This window comes from Manis javanica, chromosome 1 (genome assembly GCF_040802235.1).
Source record: "Manis javanica isolate MJ-LG chromosome 1, MJ_LKY, whole genome shotgun sequence".
Taxonomy (NCBI): domain Eukaryota; kingdom Metazoa; phylum Chordata; class Mammalia; order Pholidota; family Manidae; genus Manis; species Manis javanica.
Genome location: NC_133156.1, coordinates 183,823,378 through 183,841,302, shown reverse-complemented (window position 1 = coordinate 183,841,302; position 17,925 = coordinate 183,823,378). Strand labels below are relative to the sequence as shown.

The window sequence follows — 17,925 nt, the reverse complement described above, 5'->3', positions numbered from 1 at the left end:
TGCTGTGGTCAAGTTGTGACGTCTCCTTATGGTCTTATTCATGAGGATAAGAGCAGGAAGGAGGTCACAGAGAGTGCTGAGGTTAGGTAATAAAAAGGGTTCCTTTGTGGACCTTGCTAATGACTTAGTCCTGGATTCACTCTAGCCCCTAGCAGCCCTGAAGGCATGTGCTTCAGTGGACTCTTTACCTTACTCAAAGCCTCAGGGGTGGGATGGGATGTGGAGAGCAGATACTTACTTCGAGTGAGTGTCCAAGTTCTGCTGACCACCTGGTCTGGAAGGCCACCCTGTTCAACAACAGAAAACTGACTTTGCGGTGACACTGACCACACCTAAGAACAGGCCACTTGGCTAGGCACATTTGCGTGCATTAATGGGCACAAATTAATTAATAGTGGGTTAGAAGAATTAAAATCTGGGCTATACTGGATGTTTGGCAATCTTTCTAAAGTCAGCCTCTGGTGAGAATTTGACCAGGAAACCAGCACCACTGAACTAAAAACCTAGCAGAGTAAGAAAAGAGGTGCCATGTCACAGGCACTTCCCAGGCCAGGTTGGTATCATGATTTGAAAGGCCCTAATGAAGGTCCCCAGATTCTCCCATCTAGTGAAATGATGCCTAAAATCCTCAAATTAGAGCTCTCTTCTTTTCACTGCAGTCCCACTAGTTTAAGCAGTGCTAGGTGAAGCTTGGTGGAGCTGAGACCAGTATTATTCTAGATGTTGGCATTCTTCCCACCTCAGTGTACATGAAGGCTCTGAGAATGCAGTGTGACGGGGTAAGTATGGAAAGGGACAAAATTAACAATGAGGAGACAACTTCCTAATATTGCCTGAGACTTATTGTATTGGTGATCTAAACTCTCAGGTCTCTCTACCTAATTCCACCAAACCTATTTGGGGTCAATCTTTGGAAACAGTAAACTGCTTCTTCAAAGTACGCCACTCCCTGCCACTTGGGACCTACAAAGTAGGGTCCTTTGAGCATGGGCTCTACACAGGTTCAAGGGCTACAAGTGATTAAATCTCCCTCTGGATATTCAGGATGGGAGTGGAGGGGCCTTGGGGTTAATACAGTAGGAAGCTTGGTATATTTTTATGTGCTCTGTCAGGCCACTGGAAGTCCTCCTTCCAAAAATATTCCCCCTGCTCCAGACCTACCTAGCACCTAAAATTTCAATTTTAGAGGATTCTTGAAATTACTCAATAGGTATCTAGAAAAACAAAGATGTCTTAACTTGGGGGAGGGGTGGTGGATTAGTGAGAATACACACAAAATAAACAAGTGGTAGCCCTGGATGAGGGGTTTAGATGTGATAATCCAGTGTGAAGAGATGCAGGTGTGAGGAAGGGACAGGAAGTATCTTTATTAAAGCTGCGTTTTTCACAGTAAATAAATGGTTTTTAATTACACTGAATATTTTTGGGAGGTGGCTTTGGCAAGGGACTGATATAAATTTGGGATGTAAAGACTTCTCAGTAAGCCACCCTTTCACTCTACCAACTACAAAAAGAAAAACAAAATGAGCCCCAAGACCTTGCAAATCAAGACACAGTAGTCCCGCACTTGAGAGGGGCAACTGTGACAACATCAGATTCAATCCCCTCCCACTTAGTCATTTTGCTGGTCAGAAAAAGGCAAAGATCCCCAGATGGAGGTGAAGAGTATCCACAAGGGTTTTTAGTCCTCAGAATGCTCTGCAGGGCCCCCCTCCCTGGAGGAGGCTGAGAAAGAGAGGGCAGTCCCCTGGGCCAAGAATGCAGGAGAAGGGCAGAGTAAATCGTGGGCTGGTTTGTCCAGTCATATGATGCAAACGCATTGCTTCTGGTCACGTAATCACTTTTTCCCTCCACCTCTGGTCTCTCCTCCTCCTCCTCCTGTCCCCTCCCTCTGCTCTATTTTGATTTGGTTAAAATAGATGCAAACTCTGGTCTTTTCTATTTTTAATACTCAGCCATTACATAATCCACACCGTAATTGCTGACTTGAAAAACTATTGGCAACAGTAGAAAATCCCCAGAGTTTTAAACAGGAAAAGGATTATTACGGCACAAAAGCCTTTGGCAGTTTTACTGACTGGTAAACCATCTGTAATCGTCACTCGCCAGTGGCAGTCACATGGATCCTGGGAAACACTCTGCCCCTCTCCTGGAAAGCAGGCTGGGGGAAGGGATGAACCTTAGCCTCAGCAGGGAGAAGGAGGCTTTGTGTGTTGAGGGAGGTTCTGGGGTGGTGTGCTTAGAGCTCCCGCTGCGCCCAGAGGGCTAAGGAGTGAGCGTTAGGCTACCCCTCCTCCCCAGGCCACCTTTTACGCTTTTTTTTCTTGCTAGAGAGTAAAGACTCCAGCTGCCAGGACATTCCCTTATCAACTTCCTGGGCCTTCCCACAGCCTCCAACAACATTCCCAAGAGAGCTTGAATGAGCATGGACTATCCCATTTAAACCAATGATTTTATAAAGGTACAGGAGCAAGGAAGATGGCTTGTTAATCACAGAGACCTGACCCACTCCTGTGCAAAGCTTTCCACATATTACATTATATATTAGGCCTATTAGCACACTATTTAACTCTTCCATTAAATTATCCAATAAAAATAGAAGAACTAGAGGTTTGGTGAAGGAGAACAGATTGTCACCACAAAATATGTCCCTTTGGCAAAAGGATCATTTTGAGTTGAAGGCAATCAAAACCCAAGCAGATTCAGGAAAAGCTGTTTACATCCCTCTCAACTGCCTAAATTTACACTGGAAAGGGGGCCTGTACCAGGAAGAGAGGTATTACCAGAGATACCTTTTTACCTAAGAAACTTATCTGCTAAAAAGGGAAACCTTTGTTTCCCAAACATTTCTTCTGCCTTCTTGTGAATGGCCTATCTCCCCTTTGTAGACCCTACCCTTTCCTTAGCTCAGGATGTTATATAGATCTCAATTACCTGGCTGCTGTTGGGTCTCATATTTTTATCAGGCTCCTGTATGTGTGAAATTTGTTTTTCTCCCATTAATCTGTCTTACGTCAATTTAATTATTAGACCAGCCAAATAATACGGAACTGAAGAAGGGAAATTTTTTTCGGCCCCAACAGTTGGCGACAATGAAGGAAGCTTCATTGGCTGGACATTGCTCCTTTCAGGACTGCTGCAGCTGAGAGATCCTGGCCCTCTGACAAATGCTGGCAGAAGGTAAGAATTCTTACCATGTCAGTCTCCAAAATCTCTGCCTGTCGGGTCTGATGGAAATGACAGTGGTAAGTGTCCTTTTCTTCTTCTAAATTTAGATTAGCAGGACAGAGTAGTTGGGTGAACTAGTTCACTGGGTATAGACACTTTGGTAAAAATTCGTTATGAGTACTCTTGTTTTCTACTGATCCCTTTCCTCCTAGAGATGGCCACTGTTTTGTGTCTGTCTTTTGTGTTGTTTGTCACAAGGAGGAAAACTGTAGATGGGTATAACACAGGCATAGGTCCTAATGTTAGGCAGGAAAATAGATATGAGTGGGGTAGAAAGAGAATAAGGTCAGTAAAGCCCATTAGAAAGGACTCAGTTAATCAGTTAAAACTAGAAAGCCAGAAAACAGTTAATCAGTTAATCAGTTAAAGCTCAAAAAGTCAGGAGCAACTTGGCCTTGAATGTATGAACATTCCCCAGAAAGGAAAAGTATCTGAGCACAGCCCACGTCTTCATTGTGTCAATCAGATCATGCTATTGTAAGATTTACTCTAGTCTGCTAAAAGGCCCACCTATAAACAGCATAATAAAGACAGGGAGATTCCATCTTAAAGCTAAAATTGCATTTTTAAAAACCCAAGAAATTAAGAAGTAAGATTCTTAACATACTTTTTAGCAAACAGACAACTCAGCCCACGTTGGAGGAAGGGCAGGAACTCCTGATTGATATGATCCCAGACCAGGAAGCTGCTATCCTGGGAGGGTACGGGAACAGTAAAGTTCTTGTGTTAAGCTAATTTTACAGAATTACCTGGAGGACTGAGACCACTTAACAAGTCCACACCTGTAGCCCTTTGTCACATTCCTGAAAGATCCTTAAAAGAGGGACCCCTCAACTTTCAGTGCGCTCCTCTCTCTGAGGTCGCCTGCACTTTCTGAGTGCGTGACTTAAACTTTTCCCGACCTTTCAGGGCGCTCCTCTCTGAGGTCACCTGCACTTTTAACATTTACTTTGCTTCACTGCTGTGTCTCTGCCCTTCAGTTCTTTGTCACAGTGGGGACAAGAACCAAGGAAAATACACAATGCACCCCTCACATATTTGGTGCCATGCCTCAGATGGATTTCCATCCCCATTAAGCTGACCCCACCTCTCACACCAACACTATGAGCTACCATTCGAGCCAGCCTCACTGACTGGTAAGGTCACAGTTCTCACTAGACTAGCATCTGTTTAGATAAACTTTGCTATGAGTTAATGAGGTGAAAGCTATTATTAATAGGGATCCGGGAAGCAAAAAGCCCCAAACTGGTGGACCCGGGTTGAGCACTTAAAAGCTGTCAGACTACCTAACTCACTCACCATCTAATTCTTGCAACTTTCACATTAGGTAAGTGGGTCACAGAACAGGTTAGATGGACATGAGATTGCCCACCAAACTCAAGAAAATGTAAATACAATGAGGTACGCTGTGAAACACCACACAACTCCCAATGGAGCAGCCCAGGCCTCTCAAGTATTAATTGGGTTCCAAAGTATGCAGGGCTTAGCTAAAGTTATTAATGTGCACATGGCGTAAAAAACAAACACACAAAAAACAGGTTTTCCTCATCTTGTTCTATGATTTAAGAGCTTGGCTTTAAGACCAGTAAGAATATTCTCTCTGGTCTCCATCAGCTGGACGATGCCTGTACTGGTTTGTATAGCAGACAGAAAGGCTGTAGATGTGATAAGCAGATTCTCTTTGTCTGACTCTGCTAGCTCTCCAGGGACTTTGTCATTAAGGGATCCCGACCGGTTCACAAACAGCCTCTACTGTCTCAACCTTCATTGTCTTGTTAGTCTTGTGGGAAACTAGGGACTCTGTTTCCACTAATTTGGCTGGACATAAACATGGGTTACACCCCGCTTTTGGCTAGATCTTTCTTAGGCTAACTTTGGGAGTGAAGTTTCTAGATCTTGTGAGGCCTGCATCTTTCACGTTCTTTGGGGATACCTCTTGTGTCCACAGTTAAGCCATAAAAAGGCTTATTGGTTTGAATTGCTATAGATTAATATAAGATCGTTCTCATCAATAGCCATACAATGGTTCCTTTCAATTGGCTATATTTAATTTTTTTTTTCTAGAGAGCTCTACTCCTAAATAATTGTCTCATCGGTACCTATGGAAAGGCCAAGTTTTAAAAAGTGGATAAAAGGAGTATAACAGCCATAGGGACTCCCTTAATATGATGAAAAAATAAGCAATAAGATTGTAGGACAAAAATTAAAGCCCACATCTAACATAAATACCCCTTCTCTTCCTTCTTCTCTACCCCTCTATTCCCAACATCCTGTCCCTGACCCTACAGAAGATAATTTGGATATTCAGGCCCCTTGTTTAAATCACCCCAGAGTATCTCCCAGGTTCTCCTACAAATAATCAGGAAATGGGTTACCTGAAGGCCAATGTTCAGGAGCTAATAGAAACAATACTAGAGGTTTTCCCCCTAAGATAAACTGGCAAGGCTGATCGTGCACTTAGAAAGAAGGACTTTGTTAGGCTTTAGACAGGCTTTTTAAAGGCATATTACATTAAACCAGGAAGTTCTAGCATTGGGGGAGAGGCGTTGTGTGTTTTCCTCAGTTCTTGTCCCTGCCGCAACAAAGAATTGAAGGGCAGAGACACAGTAGTGAAGCAGAGTAAAAGTTTTATTAGAAACTGCAGGTGACCTCAGAGAGAGGGGCACACTGAAAGGTTGGGGGTTCCCCCTTTTCAGGATTTTTCAGGAATGTGGGCTATGGGTGTGGACTTGTTAAGTGGTCTCAAGTACCTTTGATGAGACATTAAGTTTCTCATCAGTCCTCTAGGTAATTCTGTAAAATTAGCTTAACACAAGAACTTTACTGCTCTGGTCCCCTCCCAGGCTAGCAGCTTCCTGGTTTGGGAGCATATCAATCAAGACTGTCTGCCCTTCCTTCAAGGTGGGCAGAGTTATTTGTTGTTTGCTAAAGAGTATGTTAAGAATCCTTCTTAACTTCTTGGGTTTTTTCTAAATGCAATTTTGGCTTTAAGGTGGGATCTCCCTGTCTTTATTATGCTATTTATAGGTGGGCTTTTTAGCAGACTAGAGTAAATCTTACAATGATCTAATTGACACAATGAAGACATGGGCTGTGCTCAGATTCTTCTATTTGGGGAATATTCAAACATTCAAGGCCAAGTTGCTCTTGACTTTTTGAGCTTAACTGATTAACTCATTAACTCAGTCTTTTCTGGATTTCTAGTTTTAACTGGTTAACTGAGTCCTTTCTAGGGGGCTTTACTGACCCTCTTCTCTTCCCACCCCGCTCATATCTATTTTCCTGCCTAACACTTGAATGCAGAAATCTTTTGATTTCCATCTTAGTTGGAAATCTCGCTGATACAAAGAAGCAAGTTTATAGTTGGGTGGGCTAGTCAGTCTCGACATTCAAGCTATAACCCAATTCTTTGAGGAATTGGAAACAACTCTTTGTCTTGAAAAATCTCTACAAAACAAGAAATGTGGCTCTAGAAGTATTCAAAGCTCACCTATCCTTACTGTAAGGTTGGAGGCACCAGAAGGAGGGGTGAGCACGGCAGACACTGATGACGTGCCAAAGTCCCCGGCTGCTGCCCCCTCCCAACCTGAAAAATGTGCCTTAGGCTAGCCAATCCTCGTGCCACTGTAAGTCTAAACTCTCCCTTCCCCTACCTTCTTAAAAAACTCCGCTGCCTGCCCTGCTGAGTGTGACTTCCCAGCCAGGCTGGGAAACATCACCCGGGATTGCACTCAAATAAACTGCCTGGCCCTTTGTTGCCTCTTGTCGCCTGCTTATTTTGATTAGAATTTATCTTACATTTGGTGCCGAAAAAACCCGGGAAGGAGCGTGAGCGCAGGGCCCCGACCAGCCACCGGTGGCTCCGCCCCTTCCTTCCCCAACCTGGGACCTCAGTATGCTCTCCGCTGTGTGGACTATTTTCCGGCGAGTCCCTCAGTTTCCCCTGGTCTGTTTCCCTTCCTAACCCGTTTTCACCTGGTCCGTTCGAAATCGTAGCTATGTCCAGGTTAGGGCATCCGGCCTGCCCCTGGCCCTGTGGTGGGGGAAACGTCCCTCACTCAGGCTCCGAGGACGTCTCCCCTGACTTGGCGCACTTGGGACACTGGGCGCTCCTCTCAGCCGGATTAGGTGGGGAGTGGCGCAGACATGGGGAACCAGCCCTCGAAAGCAGAGGCTCAGACCCCGCTGCAGTGTCTTATTTCTAATTTGGCTACTCTATATTTTTCCCAGGAAGTTTACAAACGGAAGCTAGTCTTTCTTTGCTCTGAGGCTGCCTCAGTATCCCTTGGACAATCAATCTTGCTGGCCCTCTGAGGGAACTTTCAATTTTAGCCTCCTCACCAATGACTAATTATTGCCACCGGAGCGGAGAGTCGGGTGAAATCCCATATGTGCAGGCTTTTTGGACTTTGCACTCTCACCCAAACCTTTATGTTAAGTGTTCAATGACTCAGGTTCTCCTGGCTCCATCTCCAGTTAAAGATTGTCAGGCTTTTACTCTACCCAGTCCTTCTTCCTTTTCAGATCTGCCAGAGGACCTTAGTCTCCCACCTCTCTCAGCTCACTACCCCCACCCCTCTCCACCACCATCTTTAAGTTCTTTGTCCTCCCCCACATCGCTGCCATCTTCAGGTCCTTTGTTCCCAGCCATGCCGCCTTCCTGCTCCTCTCCTCAAGAGGCTGCACCATCCCCTCCCACTCTCCTTCCACCTTCACCACCCTCTTCCCCCACAGGAACACGCTCCTCCCGCCCTCCGGTTCCGGAAGCCACGGACAAGAAGCTAAAAAAAGGAAAGGCAATTGGACATTAGTAACTCAAATCTCTGTGTCAGTTTATCTGTGTATATGTTCTTTTATGAAAAGTGTTGCTAACTGTAGTCATTATGTCTCATCTGTATGTTTGTGTGTCTAAGTGTGTAAATGAAAAATATTTTCCTAACTCTGGATGGTATTAATAAAAATTGACTTAAAAACAACACTTGTGAAAATTGGGCATTCTAAAACTTCCAGAAAATCTAATAAAAAATATTAAGCATTAATGCTAATTTAAGTTGAACTGAAATGGACATGTCCTTACGGTTATCAGCTGCCTGAGTTTACCTAAAGTCATTTAAGTTGATGTTATCTGCTAAACCTTTCAAGAATAAAATGCTTAGAGGCTTGACTTTATCTAATATTCAGTAAAGGTTCTGTAAGTAGTCTAGCATAGTTGTTAAGAATGAGTAAATTAAACATAGCAAGTGAATTTCTTAATAATAATTGTGTGTTACAGTGTGTATACCTACCTACAGCCTGAGAATCTTTGTGGTAACCTAAAACTTTAAAGTTTTGCTAAATTAAGAAGATACACTTTGAGCTTAGAGATTATGCTGTAAAGCTCATAGTTACAGAGATTAGAAAATGTGTTCATAAATTTGTTAATCTAAAGAATGTTAGTTTAACAGTTTACAATAGCCTACTTCTCAGTGTTCACTGAAAATTAAAGTTCCTAATAATTTTAAGGTCTAATTAAAGCTACTTAAAGAAGAAAACACCTCTACTTGCTAAAAAAATGTGTGTTTTAATAAGAAAAAGTATTAAGAACGGAAATTCGTTTTGTTGAAAGTAAAAGAAGGTAATTGTTCTAAAGTACAGCTATTTATTTAAATAGAGAGAACACTGAATGTAAAAAGAAAGTTGTAGAAAGCTTGTAGAAATATTTAATATAGTCATGCTATATAAAATTAAAGCAAATGAGTCTCGGTATCAAGTACACAGCAAAATTAGAATTTTATTTTCAGTTAAAAAACTAGGTTTTCTTAACTGTTAATCTGCTCTTTCTGTTGAAAGGTTGCAGAGTTCTCTATTTTATCAAAACAGTTTCTCATGCTTAAAGTCTCAATGAGTTGTCCGAGTATTTAAGAAAATGAGATCTTAATATTAAAAGGACTAAAAGCTAAACTATGCTAACAACTATGTAACCTTCTTTATTTGCCTTTGAGGTATTTTGTTGTCATTCTGGTTAAATAGATAATTATTGCTTCATGGCAACCTATAATCCTATTTAAGCAAGTGCAAAAAAAAAAATGCAAAAATGTGCTTTTACCTCTAGTTAACTCTGATGTTTTCCAGAGAGCCCCTGGAACATATCAGAGGAATTTTTTTCTCATTGGAGAAAATAGTTGACTAATTTGGCTTATTTATCTGATATATATTTACCTAGAAAACACTATCAAAAGGAATGATACTAAACTTTGTTACTGAATGTTTTCTGAATTTTATTGAATGTGTTACAGAAATATGCAAATTTCCTTATGACAACTGTCTTACAGTAAGCTCTCATCAGATATTTAGCCATTGTCATTTGTAAGTCTTTTGTCATCTATACTCACTGTTTTATTACTCCTAAACTAGTAAAAAAAAACTAGATTTCAACAGAACAGGTATTAGGTACATAGGACTAAGTAAACTAAGGAAGATGATTTTGTGGATTTTTGTTTCAAATGTTGTTGATAAAGTGTTTTAAGCTTTTTCTCTTAAGCTGACAACAGTTTAGTAAATGACTGCCTTTATAAGCAGAATTGAAACTTTATCTTTCTACCTGATCCCTCCAGAATTAAAAACCTCTCAGTGACTATTTTTATATTTCATGGTAGTATGTTTATTTGCACAAGTTCAATAAGAATCTACTTTCTTTGTAAAAAGACCAATTAAAAACACTGATTATATTACCAAGGCTGACTAGAACGTCATACCTGAGAGACACGTGTGTAAACTCAGATATGAACAGACAGCTTTAAAGAACTAAGATTGACTTTATAAAGCCAACAAAGCCCCTTAGAAGAAATGGCCTGGTACCTTGCTTACAGAGTTCCCAGAAGCCTTACCAGGTGAATAAAGAAGGTCACTTCCTGGCAAGTGCAAGAACATCAAGAAGAGAGGAATTCACCCAAATGTACAGGTACTGAAGGCACAACCTAATGGCAAGTCTGGCTTAGCTGTCTGGCCTCGAGAAGCCTTTAAAAGTTCAATCTGAAATTCCTTACAAAAAGTTCCAGCAAAGCACATTTTAAAAATCCCATGTAATCAATTACTCTTCTTGCTGCACTTATGTAAATAATCAAGCCAACTGTTAATTATTTTCTTAATCTAGCTACTTCTAATAAAAATAAAGGTGATTTTAGAGAAAAGTATTGTTTCAATAATGCAGTCTTATCTATACTAAATCCTAATACTAGTCATTGAGATGTAAACTCAATCCAGAATTCTAGTTTCCCCATACCTGGCTATGATTCTCAATTAGACTCTTCATATTTCTAGTTCTCATATTCAGCCATGCATTCTTAATCTCATCAAGTTTGTCCTTCCAGAATAGAAGCGCCAACTTTCCGAGGCCCTCTCAACTGACCAGTGATGAAAACCTAGCTGCACCCTTTACTGCGCCCCCTCTCAGCATGAAGCAGCCAGAGCGGTCGTCACCCTTTTTATCTAGCAGCAGCTAGAGTTTCTATCTGTAGAGGAGAAAATGAGATGGGAACTGTGGGCTTGGACAGGGTGGGATGAGAGCCTCTAGAAAGGGCAGGGCAAGATGTTTGCAGTCAGAGCAATGTAACTACATGCTGAGAAGCCCCCCTGCAATGCCGGAAGTAGCCAAATCGAGTAGTCGCCCATTATAACCAAAAGACTGGAATGTAAGGTTGGAGGCACCGGAGGGAGGGGTGAGCAAGTCGGACACTGATGACGTGCTTAAGTCCCCGGCTGCTGCCCCCTCCCAACCTGAAAAATGTGCCTTAGGCTAGCCAATCCTCACGCTGCTGTAAATCTAAGCTCTGCCTCCCCCTACCTTCTTTAAAAACTCGCTGCCTGCCCTGCTGCATGTGACTTCCCTGGCGTGTAACTAGCCAGACTGGGGAACATCGCCCGGGAATAAACTGCCTGGCCCTTTGTTGCCTCTTGTCACCTGCTTATTTCGGCTAGAATTTATCTTACAATAAGCACTTACAAACTAAGTATTCCTAAAGTTCTCAGAAATACAACAGATACTAACCCAAATGCTTCTTGGGTTAATGTGATCTGGAAAAATATTCAGTATTAAAGCTAGTTTAAATTCATGGGTTTAATTAAAATAGGCATGGCTTTAGAGTTATCAATATTGAAAATATAATGCAAACATACAACTTTCCTCATAAATTAAGTTCATGTTAAATCTTAAAAAATTTGTCAGCAATAAAAGTTTTGGATGATGGCTGACATTGTCTAATGTCACATTAAGTTTTCATGAGTAGTCTAAACATAATCATTGGGAACACTATCTAAAATGATTTAAACAGACAAGAGATAAGAATTTTTAGGTGAACTGTTTAGCAATAATTACACTTTATGTGAATGTGTATTTAAAAATAGTTTCACAAATCTGTTAACTCTAAACTTTAGAGTTTTACAAAGTTAAATTATGGAAATATCATGAATATCTAGATCATTTCCAAATAAGATAAAATAGTGAAACACTAATTACTAAATTTATGCTTATCTACTTCTAATTCCTATTGCATAGAAACCAAAAATAAATTTGGGTCTATTAGGAAACATGTCTTGTGCCACATCAAAAGACTGTACTATTAAGAAGCACATATGCTTCTAGAAATTATGAAATATATTCATAAATTTGTCAACCTAAAAGAATACTGGCATAACAGTTCTCAATTGCTTATTATTTCATTTTCACTAGAAATTAAAGTTTAAGGGCTAAGAATTCTAATACATGTAATTAAAAGCTATTCGAAATAATAAAGGAAACAATTCTGCAAGTAAAGTAGGTTGTATTTTGGCTAAGAAAAGGTATCAGGTATGGAGATGCATTTTTGTTAAGGGAAAATAAAGTAAATTTGTTCTAAAGTAAAGTTGGTTATTTCAGAATGGGAAAGGAAAATAGAGGATGAGCTATGGATATATATGGATGGTGAGAGAGAAATTTTACCTTGTGTAACTAAACCTGGCTCAAACTGAATTGTTATGACAAGGGTTTTAAAAATAAGCTTTAATATCAAGGGTCCTTTCGTAAAAGTAACCTCGATTTTTTTTCACCTGCTAAAAGGACAAAGTTTTTCAGTAATCTGCCTAGAAAAGAAAATTTCTATTTTATTTCCTGTGCTTCATTTTATTATCAGGTCTTTGATCACTTAAAATTGAGTCATCTTAATATTGAAGAGCTAAGTTTTGCTTACAACTATGTAACTTCTGTATTGGCCCTTGAAATCCCTTATTGTCACTTTGGTTCGATAGATAATGAAGTATTGTTTGCTAATGATCTGTGATCCTATGTAGTCAAGCATCCAATCTTCTCGATATTTTTGACAATGATCAAGTTTCATTCTGCATGCATCTATCTAGTTTTCCCAGAATCATTTATTAAAGGGAATGCCTTTCCCCACTGTATATTCTTCCCTCCTTTGTCATATATTAATTGACCACATAGACATGGGTTTATTTCTGGGCTCTCTATTGGTCTACATATCTGTTTATGTGGTGGTACCATACTGTTCTGATTACTGTAGGACAGTTTGAAATCAGGGAGTATGATACCTCCAGCTTTGCTCTTCTTTCTCAAGACTGCTTTGGCTATTCAGGGTCTTTTGTGGTTCCATACAAATTTTAGGATTATTTGCTCTAGTTCTGTGAAAATGCCATTGGCATTCTTATAGGGATTGCACTGAATCTGTAGATTGCTTTGGCCAGTATGGACATTTTCACAATATTAATTCTTCCTATCCATGAGCATGGAATATCTTTCCATTTATTTGTCTTCTTCAATTTCTTTCATCAATGTCTTAACAGTTTTCAGAGAACAAGTCTTTCACATTCTTGGTTAGACTTATTCCTAGGTATTTTATTCTTTTTGATGCAATTATAAGTGGGATTGTTTTAATTTCTCTTTCTGCTAGTTCATTATTGGTATATAGAAATGCAACATTTTTGTACATCAATTTTGTTTCCTGCCACTTTCCTGAATTAATTTATTAATTCTAACCATTTTTTGGTGGAATCTTTAGGGTTTTCTATATTTATTATCATGTCATCTGAAAACAGTGACAGTTTTACTTATTCCTTACCAATCTGGAGGCCTTTTCTTTCTTTTTTCTTGTCTGATTACTGTAGCCAGGACTTCTAAGGCTATGTTGAATAAAAGTGGTGAGAGTGGGCATCCTTGTCTTGTTCCCGATCTTAAAGGAAAAATGTTCAGCTTCTCATCATTATGATGTTAGCTGCAGATCTGTCATAGATGGCCTTTATTATGTTGAGATATGTGTCCTCTATACCCAATTTGTTGAGTTTTTATCATGAAGGGATATTGAATTTTATCAAATGCTCTTTTCAGCATCTATTGAGATGATCATATGGTTTTTAATCCTTCAATGGGGTTGCATCACATTTGTTGATTTGAGGATGTTGAATTATCCTTGCATCCCTTGGGTAAGTCCTACTTGATCATGGTGAATGGTCTTTTTAATGTATTTTAAATCTGGTTTGCTAATATTTTGTTGAGGATTTTTGTATGTATGTTCATCAGGGATACTGCTCTGTAATTTTCTTTTTTGTAGTTTCCTTGTTTGGTTTTGGCACCAGGGTGATGCTGACCTTTTAGAATGAATGTGAAGCTTACCTTCCTCTTCAATGTTTTGAAATAGTTTAAGAAGGAGAGGTATCAACTCTTCTTTTAAATGTTCAGTAGTATTCACCTGTGAAGCTATCTGGTCCTTTGTGCCACCACTCTTTATTTTTAGTTATTTATTTTCTTATTAAAGTATCATGATATACAATCTTCTGATGGTTTCACAGACACAAAACAGTGGTTCAACATTCACCCACATTATCAAGCCCTCACCCTCTCCATTGTGGTCACTGTCTATCAATGCTGACAGATGTTATAGAATAATTAATTGTATTCTCCAATGCCACCCCTTTTTAAAATGGAGCTGGGTGCCATCAATTTTGGTTTTAAGTAAGTTTTTATTACACCACTCTGTGCAAACTCTCCAGCTCAGAGAAAAGCATATTACAAGTCCAAAACAACTGCCATATACCCACACTGGGGTCTACAGACACTGAGAATGTGCTTAAAGAGAGGAGTGCTCCTGTCCCAAAGGCTTTGCCTGTCTTTGAAACACAAAGGGATTCATGTCCTTGTGCCACCCTGTGATGGAATTCCTGTTGTTTCCAGGCTGGAGTTCTGTAGCCTCAAACCCCAGTGAAATGGGCAAAACTTAAGTGTCAGCTTCAAAGACTCCTTTCACCCAGGTGGGTGGAAGCCTGAGACCATAATTAAAATCAGCTGTGTGGCTCTCCAACACGGCAAGCACAAATGCAAAGATCTGGTTTCCTCCCAAGACCTAGGCCAGCTCTAAGTCTTATCTTCCTGGGCCACTCAGGTAATTCCCTCCCCTTTCTAAGGGAAAGGAGCAAAAAGGGTGTCCCAAGCAAAAGAGCCCCCAGCCCCTCCCACTGTATCAGAGGCGGGAGGCAGAGAAACTCTGCAAGGCTGTGAATACTAAAAAGGAGCAAATCTTAGGAAAGAAGAATTCTGCTTTGAATTCCATTGTTCATCACACCAAAACTGCTGCTGCAGGAACCACAGCCCTGTAGCCTCCCTCAGGAAGTTCCCTGGAAGGGAGGCCCCTAAATTCTTCTCAGAGGCTAAGATTTATAATTCCAAAGTAAACAAATAGAGAGGAAGAAGGTGAGGATGGTGAAAATATCTTTTACCTTACATATGGGTAAGATAAAAGATGATGTTTCATTCATTAATGTCATTAGAAGAACACAGCCTTATATATTTTTGAACCTATAAGAACTCTAATAAAATCTGAAACATGATGAACACATTCAAAATTAAACAAATAGGAATGTTTCTAAAAATAATGGAATCATCCTATTCATGTTGCTCTCCACTTGCTTTTTTCACTGATATCGACATGTACTTCAATGTTTTCACAGCCACACAGTATTTAACAGTCCCCTACTCATGGATATTTGCTAATACAATGAACATTCTTGTCCAGAAAACTCTGTGCTCTAGGATAAGCATTTATTTAGGTGAAATTCCAGTTTGCCCTGTTGTGACTTGCCTATCTATATTCTTTGTCCATTTTCTATTATGTTATCTTTTCCTTACTGGTTTATAGGATAGATATTAATCCACTGTCCACTACATAAATTGCAAACATTTTCTCCCAGCCTGTTAGTTGTATTGTAACTTTGTTTTATAATGACTTTTGCTAAACAGAAGTTTCCCTTTTTAATGTGGCAAAACCCAATACAAATGATTTAGAAAGTACTGCCATGGAATCAGCACACCCTGAGCTCTGAGCCACAGAGCCTCTTCTGCTGGAGCCACACAACCTTGCTTAGGTTCCTGTGGTGAAAAAGCTGATTAGGCAATCATTTTCTGAGCTGTTCACATCTGGCTTTATAGTTAGAGTAAATGAATCAAGAAGCAAAAAGAACTGTAAAGATCACATTTGTTTTCAGCTATTTTGAGCTGCTTTCTTAAATGTTTGGAGTCACATACTAAGCATGTCAAAGGAATCCTGAACCATTAAAAATCCAAAAACATTTTTATAAACAATAATTGAGTATTTCCAGACTCTCTTGAACTATGTGTGCTTTAGGGCATTATTTGCTGTCACCATGGAGGAAAAAATTCCAGACCTCACAATAATAGAAAGGCTCAGAGTTCACTGACTTCTAGAGTTTTAAGCAAGAAACCTTTACAGTTTTCCTTCAGTCTCTCACAGAAGATTAGCACTGGCCCAATCTGATCCTGAACAGTTCAAAAAGCCCTAATAGCCAAATGGGATTTTTACCTGCAAGTCCCTGTTTCTGCAAACTCTGCCTAAAGTCCCAGTACTTTGTGGACATTGTCCCACTCAGCCAAGAACGCTGCCCCTCCCCCAACATATAAAACTATTGTATTTAGGCAAGCAGTGAAGAAAACAGGTCTAAAAGATGGTTCTGGCCTCCCCCCTCACTAAAACCTAACACTCCTTGAGGAACTTGGTTTCTGAGAAATGCAGGTTCTACCATAAAACCATTCTTCAATATCCAGTGGTACCAAGAAAAGAAAGATGGTCTGCCTCAATGCTGTTTCAAAGCCATAGGACTTTGGCATCTGCCTTTCCACTCCAAGTCAGACCTTTTGCCCATGACCTCCTGTATCATCCTGTATCTCTATCTTTCCTTGTCTTTCCTTCTACAGTTTCTGTTCTTAAGCTGAGATTTTCACCCCTTGACACTCACTTCCCATCATTTTACTGCCTATAGGTCTTCTCTGGGATTCACTTCTTCCTCTAGCCAACTAGACAACCACTATTCTAGGTTCCAATTTACTCCAAGTCTTCCAGTTGCCCTACAAAACACAGCTCTTATTTGAATGCAAATGTCTCCCACTTTAACCCCCAAGTTGCTGAGCACAGCTAAAGCAACCATTAAGTCATGAGGGCTGCTTCCTCTAGAAAGTCATCATCTCCAAAATTTGCTAGGTCTTCAGCACTGTTCAGCTATCCTACTAGATGTCCTCAGGTCACTGCCACTGGAACAACAGCTTTTAAAAACCATGCTACTGTCCTCACTATCCTACCTGCTCTCAGCAGAAAATAAAGCCCAACAGAAAGAAATTCCAACTTTAGGTCTCCCCCAGATCTTACCAAATCCCTCTGCCTCATCACATCCCTTGTCCCCTATCAGATAAAACTTAAATGTGCTCAACAGATTGCTAGAAAAAGGTAGGAAAGCAATAAATGGTGGTGATAAGAGTTAAAATCAGTGGGAGCCTTTGTTCAGTTCAAGTTCAATTTCTCCACCATGCTCAGGATACAGTAGTCTTCTCCCCAGGGGCCTTGCTAACAATTTTTATTTCTCCTTTCTAATTTCAACTTCTCCCTCTCTACTAGCTCTTTCCCCACAACACATGGACATGCTTGTGTCTCAAAAAATAAATCAGCCTCCCAAAATTCTGTGTCCCCACTTTATTAACTCTCCTTACTTCACAGACAAGCTTGAAAGAGTGGCCTCCCTGACTGGGTCCATTTGCTGGCTGCAGAGGTACTATTTACTAAAAGAGAGGGGACTGCTCTTATTTACCCAAGGTCTGCTCTTGGGAAAAATTGCTTTAGCAATTAGCAAAGAAGCACAGTGAAAGGAAATACATTGTGTTGCTATTCATTCAGAGTTTTAATAATATGAATGAGAGTAATTCTTAATAATATGAATGAGAATAGATTTTACTTTGTATCAACACTACCTTTCACTAGAGTATAAGCAAAATTGTTTTTAAAGTGTTCCTTAAAACAAAGAAACCTGTTCTCATAAAACTTCCCTACTTCTCTAGATCCAAAATCTAGAAATGATTTCTCCTCTCAGTTCCCACAGCATCAGTCAATATCTGTCAAACCCTATCAATTTATTTCAAGTTATCATAGAACTCTCTGTAATTAATAAATATTTGATAAATGAACATACTTTACAAGTACCTACTACAGAACAGATAATTCTAATTACAAATCAATCTAATTGACTAATTAAATCAGACCCCTGAAGAACCTTCACTGATATTTTGCTAACTTAATATTAGGCTTTTTTTACACACTGAATTTAATAAAGTTGCATTTGATCACTTTCATCCTGTATTTAGGTGTTCATTTATTTAAATGTTTGTTTATTAAA

At 39.9% G+C, this 17,925-nt stretch overlaps 2 long non-coding RNA genes across 8 annotated transcripts in view; one reads left to right on the top strand and one right to left on the bottom strand.

Moving 5' to 3' along the window:
• LOC108390160 (uncharacterized) overlaps nt 1–17,925 on the bottom strand; it is a 73,825-nt gene that overhangs the window by 13,761 nt on the left and 42,139 nt on the right. The gene's annotated exons all lie outside the window — the stretch shown is intronic.
• On the top strand, nt 1,549–11,478 carry LOC118968301 (uncharacterized). Of its 3 annotated transcripts, none has more exons than XR_012120720.1 (4): nt 1,549–2,461; nt 3,084–3,180; nt 10,077–10,168; nt 10,578–11,478. It is a non-coding gene; the product is annotated as an uncharacterized lncRNA (long non-coding RNA). The 3 variants fall into 3 exon arrangements; XR_005055910.2 differs by having other exon boundaries at nt 1,549–2,776; XR_012120716.1 differs by lacking the exon at nt 1,549–2,461 and having other exon boundaries at nt 3,163–3,245.